General features: G+C 50.3%; 1 protein-coding gene across 1 annotated transcript in view; it reads left to right on the top strand.

Annotated features, from left to right (window-relative positions):
- GNG4 (G protein subunit gamma 4) overlaps positions 1–14,002 on the top strand; it is a 62,668-nt gene that overhangs the window by 20,392 nt on the left and 28,274 nt on the right. Inside the window, exon 2 of the mRNA XM_080823665.1 lies at positions 11,002–11,111. The gene's annotated coding sequence lies outside the window, so the exon portion shown is untranslated. The remainder of the gene's footprint in view (positions 1–11,001; positions 11,112–14,002) is intronic.

The following is a 14,002-nucleotide window of genomic DNA, read 5'->3' as shown; positions in this document are numbered from 1 at the left end:
TTTGTCTACCTTCGCACATGCCGTTCCTCTGCCCGGTGGGCTCCTAGTCACCTTCCCAGGCTCAGAGTGAGTAGGAACCCCTCCCACTTTTCTCCTTACCTCCCTGCCCACCCCAAGAAGGATCCACCCTCTCCTTTTTGGCCCCTCTGCCCTTCACAGACTTCTGTGGTGGCTCCCGGAATCTCTGATTGCACACGCTGCCGTGAGATGTGTCTCCCGCACGAAATAGAGGGTGACGATCATGTTTGAGTCACTCCTCATTTCTTCATGCCTGACACAGTAAGGGTCGAATAAATGCACGGTGGGTGATCGACTTGAGGTTCTCGTCATATTTTCCCCACTGATCAGCTATTTAATGGCTTTGGGGGAAAAAGCAGCTGGACCTCGGCTGTTTCATTTGCAAAGTGGGGAAATTGAGGTGGGTGTAGGTTATGAATCCTGTCCTATAGACTGGTTCTCAAACCGTGTTTCCGTCACCCTGAGATGAATTTCTTTCACCCAGCTATGAAACACCATGCCATCCTCAGGTGTTCCCGTACAGGTCTTACAAAGAGCAAAACATGTGTGATGCTGTGTAGAAACCATCACAGACCGATAGCCACAGATCTTGGGTTCATGGCGATATTGGGTTGAATAGTGTCCTCCCCAGTCCTACTAGAATGGGGACAACGTCACATGTCATTTTATCTGGAAATAGGGTCTTTGAAAATGTAATTACTGAAGATGAGGTCGTACTGGCTTAGGGAAGGCCTTGTATCCGGTACATGGTTGGTGCCCTTGTAAGAAAAGGATGAGACACAGAAACATGGAGAAGAGGGGGCGGTGTCGATGGCAGTGGTGTGTGTACAGGCAAGGATGCCAAGGATTGCTGGGAGCCCCCAGACCAGGAAATGGAGGGGGAAGATCCTCTCCCTATTATCTTCAAAAAGAAGATGGCCTTGCACGGTCTTAATGGTCTTGACTTCGAACTTCTAGGCTCAAGAACTGCGAAAATAAATAATAGGAGGTTTCAAGCCACACCAAGTGTGCGGTCATTTGTTACGGCTGTCCTCGAAAGCCAAAACACTGGCCCAACCACGTCACCTCTCAACTGCCCCTTCTTCCTCGGGGCAGTGACCTACCCGCTTCAGTAGAGTCACCCGAGAAAAAATGAAACGTACCTGTTTTATATACTCTAAGGTACCACGCGCAGGACGTGGGCCTCACTTCTTCACTATCTTCACCCTGGTCAACGGCATGGTCCCGTGTGCGTAATGAATGTTTGTTTAATCTAGCAGGCAGAGAAAGAATTAACTTCATATACTCTAGGAAGGCTGATATAAAAGCAACAGAACACTCAGACTTTTTAATGCTGTTGCCGCCGAATGAAATTTTGGGGCTCTCTCTGCAAGGCCAAAGAAACAATTAGAGGATGTCTGGAGCGGCCGTGTACATGAGAGAGTGGGAAGCCTCAAGGGTCCCAGAGAAGATCGTCCTGGGTTCTCTCTCTCTTGTTTAGTCTGCACTAACTTGTCAAATGTCCTTCAATATAACAACTGGTCTGCCAACCTTCTCTAATTTTCTTGACCTTAATCAGGGACAGATAAGGCGGGCAGTCACCTGGGGACTGGGGACCAGTGGGCTCCATCTCCGTTCAGACCCAGAGCGATCTTCTAAGAATCCGCTTGTCCCTCAGGTCCTTTACAGTCCGTGCCACACGGAAATCTCCTTATCCCTGTGCTGGTTTAACTTCGGGGTGATGCGCTGTTATCAGATTGGGCAGATGCTATCAGGCAATCAAGATGTAAATTGAGTAAGGGAGACCCAGATTGTAAAATGCGTCAGGCTTAACTATCACAGTGTTTATGTTGCAATGTGGCTCAAGCCCGAGTGGGGATGCCCATGGCCTTGTCCTGACCGAGGGGGACGAGGGGACCGCCTTCCCATGCAGCCTGGTGTGACAGCTCCTAATTCTCTGCTCAGGGGTCAGGATATTCGGCTCTACCCTGGCATGACTGTGAGAAAAAAACAAAATTCTTCTTGGGACGCTAAAGTACCGTTTTCTGCTTCTACGTGTAGAGAAAGTCTGTGCCTTTGCTAGTAGAGTGGTTATGACTTTTCCAGTGAAATACCCTCCCCCTTATTTTGAAGCTCCATTATGGGCGGGGTAGGGGAGGGCACTCTGACGTGTTGACTTGATGCATAAAATCTTTGTGGCAATTCAAAAACAATGTATCTTCAATAAATGATTGCTGTGAACCCTAGGAGAACCTCTCCTCAGCTTTTATGCCCAAAGCAGTGGCACCTTGAGGCCCTAGCACCTAACAGGATTTTAGGGTGAAAACACGGCATTCTTACATTTATACTTGTAGCGCCCTTAACCTGTGGGGATTGGACCAAAGAGCAGAGCTGCCGGCTAGGTACCCTGCAGTATTGGAAATGGTGACTCAGGACCAAGGTGTGGCTAGGGACTCAGGGCTGTGTGTCAGGCTCTCTCTCCAGTGAGCTCTTTCCTGGGGACATGTGGGATCTGGTAGGTGCACCCCCCCCCAGTCTGTGCCCAAGACTATTAAGCCCCTAGAAGTGAACATGGCTTCATAAGGTGGAATTCTCACTATAATTAATGCCTCATATTTGGTTTTCCAAATAGAATTTCTTAAAATTACTGCCCTTGTGTCAATATTTGAAAGTATTTTCAAGCTTTTATCATGAATCGATACTGAATTTTGTTGAATGCTTTTTCTGCTACCGTTAAGATGATCGTATGATTTTAATCCGTCATGTTGGTAATGTAGTGTATCACACTGATTTACAAATATTGAACCATCTCTGCATGCCTGAAATAAATCCCACTTGGTCTTAGTGAATGATCTTTCTAATGTATTGTTGAATTTGGTTTGCTAATATTTTGTTGAGGATTTTTGCATTTATGTTCATCAGGGATATTGGCTTGTCATATTCTCTCTCTCTCCTTTTTGGCTTGGTTTTGATGTCAGGTTAATGCTGGCCTCATAGAAGGAATTTGGAAATTCTCCTTCCTCTTCCTTTTTTTTTTTTTTTTTTTTTAAAATACTTTGGGATGAATAGGTCTTAATTCTTCTTTGAGCATTTGGTAGGATTCACCTGAAACCATCAGGTCCTGCACATTTGTCTGCTGGGAGTTTCGATTACCAGTTCAGTTTCATTAGTAGTAATCAGTTTGTTCAGATTTTCTGTTTCTTCCTGATTCAGTCCTGGAAGATTGTACGTTTCAAGGAATTCATCCATTTCTTCTAGGTTGTTGGTGTATAATTTTTATGTTGGTGTATAAGTCGTCTCTTACAATTCTCTGTATTTCCATGATGCCAGTTGTAACTTCTCTTTCTAATGTATTTATTTGAGTCCTCTCTTTTCTTCTTGATGAATCTGGCTAAAGGTTTATCAATTGTGCTTGTCTTTTCAAACATCCAGCTCTTAGTTTGTTGATCTTTTCTGTTGGTTTTTGTTTGTTGGTTTTAGTCTCTATGTCATTTATTTCTGCTCTGATCTCCATTTCTTTCCTTCTACTGAGTGACTTTGGGTTTTTTTCTAGTTTTTGTAGTTCCTTGAGGTATAAGTTAGATAGTTTATTTCAGATTTTTCTTGTTTTTCTATAAACTTCCTGTAAGGACTGCTTGTTTACATCCCAAAGGTTTTGGAATACTGTGTTCTCATTTTCACTTTTCTCAAGGCATTTTTTTCAATTTTCTTCTTGATTTCTTCATTGGCCCATTGGTTGTCTCATAGCATGTTGTTTAGCCTCCATGAGTCCGTGTTTTTCCAGGCTTTTTTTCGTTCTTTTTTTTTTTAATTTTTTATTTATTTTCAGCGTAACAGTATTCATTGTTTTTGCACCACACCCAGTGTTCCATGCAATCCGTGCCCTCCCTAATACCCACCACCTGGTTCCCCCCACCTCCCACCCCCCCCTTCAAAACCCTCAGGTTGTTTTTCAGAGTCCATAGTCTCTCATGGTTCACCTCCCCTTCCAATTTCCCTCAACTCCCTTCTCCTCTCCACCTCCCCTTGTCCTCCATGTTATTTGTTACGCTCCACAAATAAGTGAAACCATATGATACTTGACTCTCTCTGCTTGACTTATTTCACTCAGCATAATCTCCTTCAGTCCCATCCATGTCGATACAAAAGTTGGGTATTCGTCCTTTCTGATGGAGGCGTAATACTCCATAGTGTAGATGGACCACATCTTCCTTATCCATTCATCTGTTGAAGGGCATCTTGGTTCTTTCCACAGTTTGGCGACCATGGCCATTGCTGCTATGATCATTGGGGTACAGATGGCCCTTTTTTTCACTACATCTGTATCTTTGGGGTAAATACCCAGTAGTGCAATTGCAGGGTCATAGGGAAGCTCTATTTTTAACTTCTTGAGGAATCTCCACACTGTTCTCCAAAGTGGCTGCACCAACTTGCATTCCCACCAACAGTGTAAGAGGGTTCCCCTATCTCCACATCCTCTCCAACACACGTTGTTTACTGTCTTGCTAAGTTTGGCCATTCTAACTGGCGTAAGGTGGTATCTCACTGTGGTTTTAATTTGAATCTCCCTGATGGCTAGTGATGATGAACATTTTTTCATGTGTCTGATAGCCACTTGTATGTCTTCATTGGAGAAGTGTCTGTTCATATCTTCTGCCCAATTTTTGATACAATTATCTGTTTTGTGTGTGTTGAGTTTGAGGAGTTCTTTATAGATCCTGGATATCAACCTTTTGTCTGTACTGTCATTTGCAAATATCTTCTCCCATTCCATGTGTTGCCTCTTTGTTTTGTTGACTGTTTCTTTTGCTGTGCAGAAGCTTTTGATCTTCATGAAGTCCCAAAAGTTCATTTTCGCTTTTGTTTCCTTCGTCCAGGCTTTTTTTCTTGTAATGAAATCTTAGCATGGTGACTGGAAAAGATGCTCGAAATGATTTCAATCTTAAATGTTTTGAGACTTGTTTTGTTGCCTAACATGATCTATTCTGGAGAATGTTCCATGTGCACTTGAATGTATATTCTGCTTTTGGGGAATGGAATGTTCTGTATATATCTGTTAAGTTCATATGGTCTAATGTGTCATTCAAAGCCACTGGTTTCTGTATTGATTTTCTGGGTGGACAATCTACCCATTGATGTAAGTGGGTGTTGAAATCCCCTACTGTCATTGTACTACTGTCAATTTCTCCCTTTATGTCTGTTAACATTTGCTTTATGTATTTAGGCGCTTCCATGTTGGGTACGTAGATATTTACAATTGTTATATCCTCTTGTTGGATTGATCACTTTATCATTACCTAATGTCCTTCTTTGTCTCTTGTTCAGTCTTAATTTTGAAGTCCATTTTGTGTGACAGAAATATTGCTACTCCAGCCTTTTTTCATTTCCAAGGCATGAAATACCTTTTTATATTTCTTCACCTTCAGGCTGCATGTGTCTTTAGATATGAAGTGAGTCTCTTGTAGGTAACATATAGATGAGACTTGGGTTTTTTATCCATTCATTCACTCTGTGTCTTTTTTTTTTTTTAAGATTTTAAAAATTTATTTGAGAGAGAGAGATAGTGAGAGAAAGCATGAGAGGGGAGAAGGTCAGAGGGAGACGCAGACTCCCCATGGAGCTGGGAGCCCGATGTGGGACCTGATCCCAGGACTCCGGGATCATGATGTAAGCCAAGGGCAGTTGCTTAACCAACTGAGCTACCTAGGCACCCCACCCCATGTCTTTTAATTGGAGCATTTAGTCCATTTAAATTTAAAGTAATTTAAAGTAAAGTAAGGTAATTATTGACTCTTATTGCCATTTTGTTCCTTGTTTTCTGGTTGTTTTTATAGTTCTTCTCTGTTCCTCTCTTCTTCTCTTGCTCTCTTCTCTACTGATTTGATGACTTTCTTTAGTCTTACACTCAGATTCCTTTTTCTTTACTTTTTGTGTAACTAGTATAGATTGTTAGTTTGTGGTTACTATGATGTTCATATGTTCACTGTATGGAGATATAGCAGTCTGTTTCAAGTTGATGGTTGCTTAAATTCCAACACATTCTAAAAGCATTACGTTTTTATGCCCCACTCCATGTCTTATATATTTGATATCATATTTTACATCTTCTTATTTTTCACTTCGTAATTTTTTTTAACTTCTGGTTATAACCTTTTCTTTCTTTTCTGCTTAAGAAAATACTTTTTAATATTTCTTATAAGGCCATTTTACTGGTGATGAACTCTTTTTAACTTCTGTTTGTCTGGGAACTGCTGTCTCCTTCAGTTCTGAATGACAATCTTGCCAGGTAGAGTATGTTTGGTTGCAGGTGTTTTTCCCTTCAACACTTTGAAGATATCATGCTGTTTCCTCCGGCCTGCAAAGTTTCTGCTGGAAAATCACCTGATAGCTTTCTGAGGTTTCCTTCATACATACTGTTTTCTTTTCTCATACTGCCATTTAGGCGGAAGGAGGGCAAGAAAAAATGCTACCTGTCAGCACATCCATTCCCAGAGACAGTTCCTACAGATCCCTATCCCATTGGCACATGCCCTAAAATTAATCAAAAAGTCTCCTTCACAGATAACCCAGGCACTTTTAAAAGTGCTGGTTCTCTGGGCACCTGGGTGGCTCAGTGGGTTAAAGCCTCTGCCTTTGGCTCGGGTCGTGGTCCCAGGGTCCTGGGATCGAGCCCCGCGTCAGGCTCTCTGCTCGGCGGGAAGCCTGCTTCCCTTCCTCTCTCTCTGCCTGCCTCTCTGCCTGCTTGTGATCTCTGTCTGTCAAAAAAAAAAAAAAAATCTTAAAAAAAAAAAAAGTACTGGTTCTCAGAGTGAATGAGATTAACAGCAGAGTCTCAGTTTCCTGTAGCACTCAGCTCCCCCGGATTTAAGCTCTGCTGAATTTTAAGGCCGGATATATTGGGGGCTTGTCTTCCTGGAGATGCAGATTCCCAGGGCAGGGACTGCCCTACGTGGGGCGTGAACTCCTTGCTCTTCATGGAGGACCTCTGGGCCTGTGATATCCCTCCTGCTTGTGGGTTTCCAGTCCTGGGGTGTGGGTCGTGATCAGACCCTGTCCCTGCCCCACTTGCCCTTCTCGATGTGACTTTTTCTTTATATCTTTAGCTGTAGAAGATCTGTTCTATCAATCTTCAGGTCATCCTCAGAGGGAGTTGCTCTATGTGTAGTTGCAGCCTTGGTGTGTCCATGGGCGGAGGTAAGGTCGGGATCTTCCCACTCCGCCGTCTTCCTCTCATGATGGGCCGCAGTTATGTCATTATGAGAGAAGGAGAGAATGGGTTCAGCCCCAAGCATCACACCGTTACCATTACTTTCTCACCTTCTCCCCTCAGACACTGAGCTCTGTGAGGGCAGGCAAGTCTCCTTCCTCCTTGTGGCTTCAGAGTCACTCACAGAAACCAACATAAACCTTCAGGCCAGGTCAAGTTCTGTGGTTATGGACCCACCAAGAACTGCGTGCGCCCGTCATTCACCAGCACGACTGCTTGAGCACCGTGCGGCGGCCCCCGCCCGACCGTAAGCTCTGTGAGAATAGAGACTGTGGTTTTGGTTCCTCAAGGCCCAGCACCACACCATCAGCAGATATGAAGGACTCGAGGGCATTACACTTCGCAACTGGGAGCGGAATTAGCTCCATGTAAGCGTGAAGCAGGAGAAGTCGTGGAGGGAGAATCAGTGCCGTTGCTGTGACGCCCCCGTGGGGTCTCTCGTGCCTGCCTGAGTTAGGGTTATCGGCACGTGGACAGTGGGCCTGTCCTGGGTTCATCCTGGGGACGCAGACATCGTAAAACCAGCTTCTACCTTCGAGAGCCTCCCAGCCAGCTGGTGGTCCCATGGTGGATCTTTCTAGGCTGTCACAAGGAGACCACAGCATTTTGTGTACAGATGAGCATGTTTTTTTCCGTTTGGGGGGAGAGAAACGCTTCTGAAAACATTGTGGCAGCATATTCACTGCTGGTAAGAAGCAGCATCTTTTAGGGGCGCCTGGGTGGCTCAGTGGTTAAGCCTCTGCCTTCGGCTCAGGTCATGGTCTCAGGGTCCTGGGATCGAGCCCCGCATCGGGCTCTCTGCTCAGCAGGGAGCCTGCTTTCCCCTCTCTCTCTGCCTGCCTCTCTGCCTACTTGTGATCTCTCTCTCTCTCTGTGTCAAATAAATAAATAAAATCTTTAAAAAAAAAAGAGAGAGAGAAAGAAAGAAACAGCATCTTTTAGCAGCAGATCAAGGAGGCCAGTCAGGAGCTAAGTTCCTGTCGGTGCCAAACATTTGTCTCACTTTGAGAAACAGCATTGATCCTGGGAAGGTGTCTCAAGTTCCTTCTGGGCCTGAGGCAGCTTGGTAGGCTGATTTCTGAAACACGCCACAAGCACCAGGTGGAAAATGCTCTGCAGATGCCAAGGGGACAAGAGGAAGTGATCGTCTCTTCCTAATGTTTGTTCTCTCTGAACCACCAGAGCCACGGCCTCGGCTGAAGGAAGGTGCGGAGGCGGGCTGGGAGTGCGGGTAACATGAGGGTCTGGAGAACAGTGACTCTCCCGTCCCCACCTGCTGACTCCTGCGTCTCCAATAAAGCCTCTTCACCTTGGCCCCGAGTCCCTGATACAGCGGCCCTGGGCCCCCCCGCTCCAGCACGGAACCCCTCCAACTCTAACTCACACACGAATCACTCGGGTTAAAATGCGGATTCAGTTCCCAAGTTCTGGGGGGGACCCAGTTCTGTATCTCTAACAACCTCCCCGGCTGCAGAGGTGGGTCCGGCCCAGGCCAACTGGATCTGTTGGATGAGAGTCTGAGATTTGTGTGAATCACATGCACACCTGAGTTTGACAAGCAACAGTGTAGACACAGACCAGAGCTGTGTCTTTTCAGATGCGGCTCGCACACTGGCAGTACCTGGGAAGTCAGACTGTGTGACTTCTGTGGTCTGGGGTGTGACTGGCACTTCTCGTCTTTAAATGGCCCCAGGTGATTCAGGGGCACAACAAAGTCTCAGAACCAACAGAGGTGGGTGGTGGTTTGAGAACTCGAGGTGTCAGAATCCCTGGAGAGCCCGCAAAGGACACAGAGGTTCGGGTCATTGCAGTGGGATAGAGCCAGGCCTCGGGGTACTGAGCTCCTGGGTTGTGCTGACAGCGGCCAGTTCAGGGACCGCTGGGAGAGGGAGACCTGCCCGCGATGGGCTGGGGAAGAGCGAGGGCCTGGAGAACGGTACACAGGCGCCCTGCTCTTCTCCACCCCCCCAGCCCTCGGGGTAGCCAGAGCCGTTGCAGCCACTTGTCTCACTGGCTCACCCCAGCTTGTAACGAAAAAGTACGAGATGCATCATTCCATGAAAAACAGCAAAACAAAACCCGGGATGTTCCTGAATCAATCATTTGGGGGAGTGATGGGTTGAGTAAACAGGTTTTGTCCCTGCAGGACTCATCAGAGTCTTTTCCGTGCTGGTGTGCGGTGTGGTCCTCCAAAGGGAGGAGCAGAAGAATGACCAACTCCTAGGACGAGGGAAGCTTTTCATGGAGTCAGGCAAGAGATTTTGCTGCACGAAGCTTCTGACCTCTAAGACAGGATGTGTCCAGGGACAGAATACGTAATCTGCTTCATAAAGCAAACATCCGCATCCTTGGTGTATTGTTCTGGTTCTCACCTGGCTTTTCTCATCCCGTTTATGGCATTTGTTGTAGGACATTTGCAGGGAACTGTGATGTGATACCGGCTCAGAGAACATCTGTCTGCCTTCCTTTTAAGGATCAAGACAGTGAGAGTAGAGAGCATTCCCCTGAGCACATCTGACTTCAGAACAAAGATTAGAGGCACGCCTGGGGGGCTCAGTCAGCGAACCGTCCGCCCTCGGCTCAGGTCATGACCTCAGGGTCCTGGGATCGAGCCCCCCGTCAGGCTCCCTGCTCAGTGGGGGGTCTGCTTCTCCCTTTCTCTCTGCTGTGCTCCCTCTCTCTCACTCACTCTCTCTCTCAAATAGATAAATAAGTAAAATCTTAAGGGACAAAAGGAATGAAGATGAGATAACTGAAGGAAGCAAAGGGCAGGGTGTGGAGGGGACTTGGGTTGGTCTGGCGGCTTGTTCCCCAGCCCCCCACCCACACTCCCTTCCCCAGGGGTTCATGTCTGTCCAGAGGATGGGCAGGGAAGTCTCCTGGAGCCTGGCTTTAAAGTCACCTGCCTAGGGGGCAGAGTTTAGGCTCTTCCCCTGCAGGACAGCAGGCCTCCTCTCAAGGACTTTTCTGTCTGTCTGTCTGTCTGTCTCCCATTGGAAGATGGAGTGAGGGGAAGTGCTGTGCCCTCTGCAGTGGGCTGGGAAAAATGCACCGAGCAGGACTGCACACATCCTTCCCCAAAGTCCAGCCCGTTGCCGGCCAGCCTTTATTGTTGCTGCAGGGCCCCTGGGATCCCTGGGACGTGGATGTTCTAGGGTGGGGTGTAGACGACACCCCTGGGGGACATGCCTGTTGTCCCAGGGTCGGCCTCTCCACAGGAGGGAGGCAACAAGCTCTTCGTCCGCAGAGTCCCTGACTTTAAAGAAGCCTTAAAGCCACCCGATCGAGTCCCCTCTTCTGTGCTGAACGTCCTTCGGTTGGAATCAGCTTATTTCTAATAAGTGCGGGAATAACCGTGGTCATCTCTGGGAAGAGGCCTTATCGTTGTTTTTTATTTCCCTTGATGTAATTTTCTCTCTCTTCGCCTTTTTCTACAACTGGCCTCACTTTTTGTAATAAGAAAAGACCTCTAAACTGTTTGTTTGGTGGAGGTTGGCTGGAAGTGGGGTGTGGGGGGGAACTGGGGGAGGCGTCCCAGCGTCCAGGCCGGGGAGAGCAAGGGCGGCCTGTGGCCCCGAGATGCTCCCACTCTGCGGTGTCAGACTGGGACTCCCCTTCCTGCCTGGGGCTCCCCACCTCCCGTGTGGTCTGCCAGCAGAGGCCGTGGGGAGGCGGGCGGTTCAGGGGATACCTGGCTTCTGCCACACCTGCTGACCCGACCCTGCTTGCACTTTCAGGTGAGCCTCCAGGCGGGAGCCCCGAATCAGCCTCTCTGACGACCGTCAGCCGCTGCTGCAGCCACCAGCCTGTCCCTGCCTGGGCCCGTCGCTGTGCCGCCTCTCAGCCGGTGAGGAAGTGGCGTGTCCCATCTGAGCACGGTCCTCTAGGAGAGCAGCTGTCTTTGGCAGCAGTGCCTGCGGGGGCCTGCGGGAGGGCAGGGCGCCAGGGTCCTTGATGTGGGGCCGCGTCCTCCCACTGTCACTTTCTTCTAGCGGTTGTCCCCATCCCGTCCCCCTCTCCACCTGCCACAGTAGACGGCCGGCCCTTATGAAGCCTGTCTTAGAATGTGAATGGATGTGCCCCCGCTGGGGGACCTGGGGGAGGGGACTCGAACCGTCTCCATGAGCTGCTAGACCTTGACCGGGAAACCAAGCTGCGTGCGCCTCGCGCTGCCCACCGCCTCCCGCCAGACCCTGAGTTACACACTGTAGGACGCAGCCCGAGAGACTCTCCCTGCGAAACCTGTCGCCCGTGTACCCGAGAGGAAAGGATCCCTGACCGGGGCAGTGACAGGGCCTCTGTCCCTTGCAGTCGGCTCACTTTCCCATCTGCCTCGTCTTCTCCAAAGCCGAGAGCGAGTCAGTGGTTCTCCGGCAGCCTGCGTGCCCGTTGGCTTCGTTCCATCTCCGCTCTGTCTCTACAGAGTCACATACACACAGGCATGTGGAGAGCAGCCCCCGGTTCTCATGCAGGAACGGGGTCTGGACAGCCTCGAAAGGGCAGAGATGTTATCCAGGTGGACACTAAGAGCTGCCTGGCCCGGGCGGGGTGGGGGGCGGCCCGAGCGCCCCCGTGGCTCGTCTTTAAGAGACTCAGCTGCCGCCGGCTCCAGTTGGCAGAAGCACCGGCTGGTCTCCCCGGGTTTTGTTGCCTCCCACGGGGGAAGCCCCCTGCCATCTCAGTCCCATGCGAGGCAAAGTTCAAGTTCACTTGACGGGTGAGTCTGTCCCGGGAGAACAGAATAGACCAGGGGGCAGGGGACAAACCCTAATCCTGCCCCAAACACCTTACGAGGTCCGGGAGGGGCAGCAGGCGGGGAGCCGCACCGGGAAGCGCTTCCTTCCACTTCCACGAAGAGGCTCAACCAGGTCAAGTTATTTAATCTCCCCAAATAGGTTTCCTCATGTGAAAAGTAAGGGGACGGGACCTGGACCTCTGCGTTCCCTTCCAGTAGTAACCTCCGGGGATTCGTTCCGAGCCGCGCTACTCAATGTCCGGTCCACGGACCAGCAGCAGCCGGGAGCCGGGTAGACATGCACACGCTTGGACCACCCCCAACCCGCTCCATCAAAACCTGTGGTTTAGCAAGATCCCCAGAGAGTCATACCGCCACCAAATCTTCTAAAGGACCCCCTTCGTGTCCCGAAGACGCATGGAACCAAGGTAACGCGACGAACGAAAGGAACAAAGGAGGACACGTGATCTGTAGCCGGCGCCGCTCTCCGCCTGCGGCCCGTGCCGGGGTCACCCCGGAGCGTGTGAACCGCAGACGGCCAGGTGTGGGGGGCGGGGGCGGTTGTCCCAGTCTAGGTCCTGAGTACATGTGCTGCGAGGAAGCTTACTGGCCTCTTGGAGGGAGACCATGAACACGAGGACGTGAAACCGTAAGGGTCACGGAGGACAACATGAGGAACAGCATCCTGTGAGGCGGTCTGGCAGGACCGAGGGGCCGCACAGCAGACAGAGATGGAGTGGGACAGGCTTGTCATCCCGTGTCCCAGGAAGAGAGCTCTCCGGCCTTACTTTTTGCGCCTCCGCCATGAGCTACGTAGCCGTCCTCTGTGGGCATCTGCCGTTGTCCCTTTTTCCTTAAGAGTGGAAATGAAGGGGAGTGAGGGTTTTCTCCTCTCTTGTTGTCTATTTGTTTGAAGGTGATGGAAAAGACATAAATATATTTCTCTATGTCGAAGAGAGGGCACCTAGGGACACCGACATTCCAGGAGAAAGAGGGGTGAGCGAGAGGGCGGAGCCTGAGGAGGGACGGGCCACCACATGTGCCGTATCAGCCTTGGATGGAGAGGGGCTTCCGGCCGCAAGACGGGGCCTCAGCCGTGAAGAATCGGTTTCCCCAGTGTTGAGGCTCAGAGGCGGACTGTCCAAGGTCCATCCGGCTCGGAGCTCCGGGCAGGTGGCCCCATGTGTCTCCTGTCTTTGCCCTGGGTCAGTCCCCAGGGGCCAGTATGGCAAGACCCAGTCAATGCAGCCAAAGACGGGGTTTCTCCTCTTGTGCCCCAACAAGGAGGGAAAACAAGGGGTGACCGGGGCCGGGAATGGGATGGTGGCTGGCCTCGAGGACCCAGGAAGGCCGCCTGTGTGTCACGGGCACCAGTACTGGCACGTGGGGGCTTTCTGCAGCCCTTCCCTGGGAGGACGTTGGATCCACATGGCAGGAAGGACACGAGTCTTGGGAGGGAGTGTCCACGGGTCGGGTTGTCCGCTAGGTGACTGTGACATTAGGTGACACTAGGGACGTGGTGCTTTGCGGCTGAGGAAGAGAAAGGGGGTGAGCAAGGAAGGCTCTGAGGTGACACTGGAGATGTGGACACCCCTGGTCTGGAGGGGACACCAAGGACGTGGCAGGGGTAAGAGTCCATGCGTCTCTGGTGCTGGAGCACCGCCCCCGCCCCCGCCCCCGCCAGCTTATCCTGTGTTTGGGATGCGAGAACCCAAACACGGCTCGGTGGGGCCTTTCCCCAACATGAAGCCGTCAGCCAGAGCTCTTCCGCGCTGCAGAGCGGAGTATGTTGACCACGTGCTCCTCTCCATCAACGGGGAAGAACGGGAAACTAAGTGGGTGGGATCGGTGTTTTCGGTGCCGCCGGCCGGGGGCGGGAGGAGGACAATGGCCTCTCCCTGTCTATGCGGCTCCAGTTCTGCCGGTGGAAGTTCCTGTGCAGATGCGCCGCTCCCTCGTACACGCCCCACCCCCACCCCCACACACTCAGGGCGCAGAGACCC

The sequence above is a fragment of the Martes martes genome (genome assembly GCF_963455335.1).
Source record: "Martes martes genome assembly, chromosome: 14".
Lineage (NCBI taxonomy): Eukaryota > Metazoa > Chordata > Mammalia > Carnivora > Mustelidae > Martes > Martes martes.
This window is presented reverse-complemented; position numbering and strand designations above follow the sequence as displayed.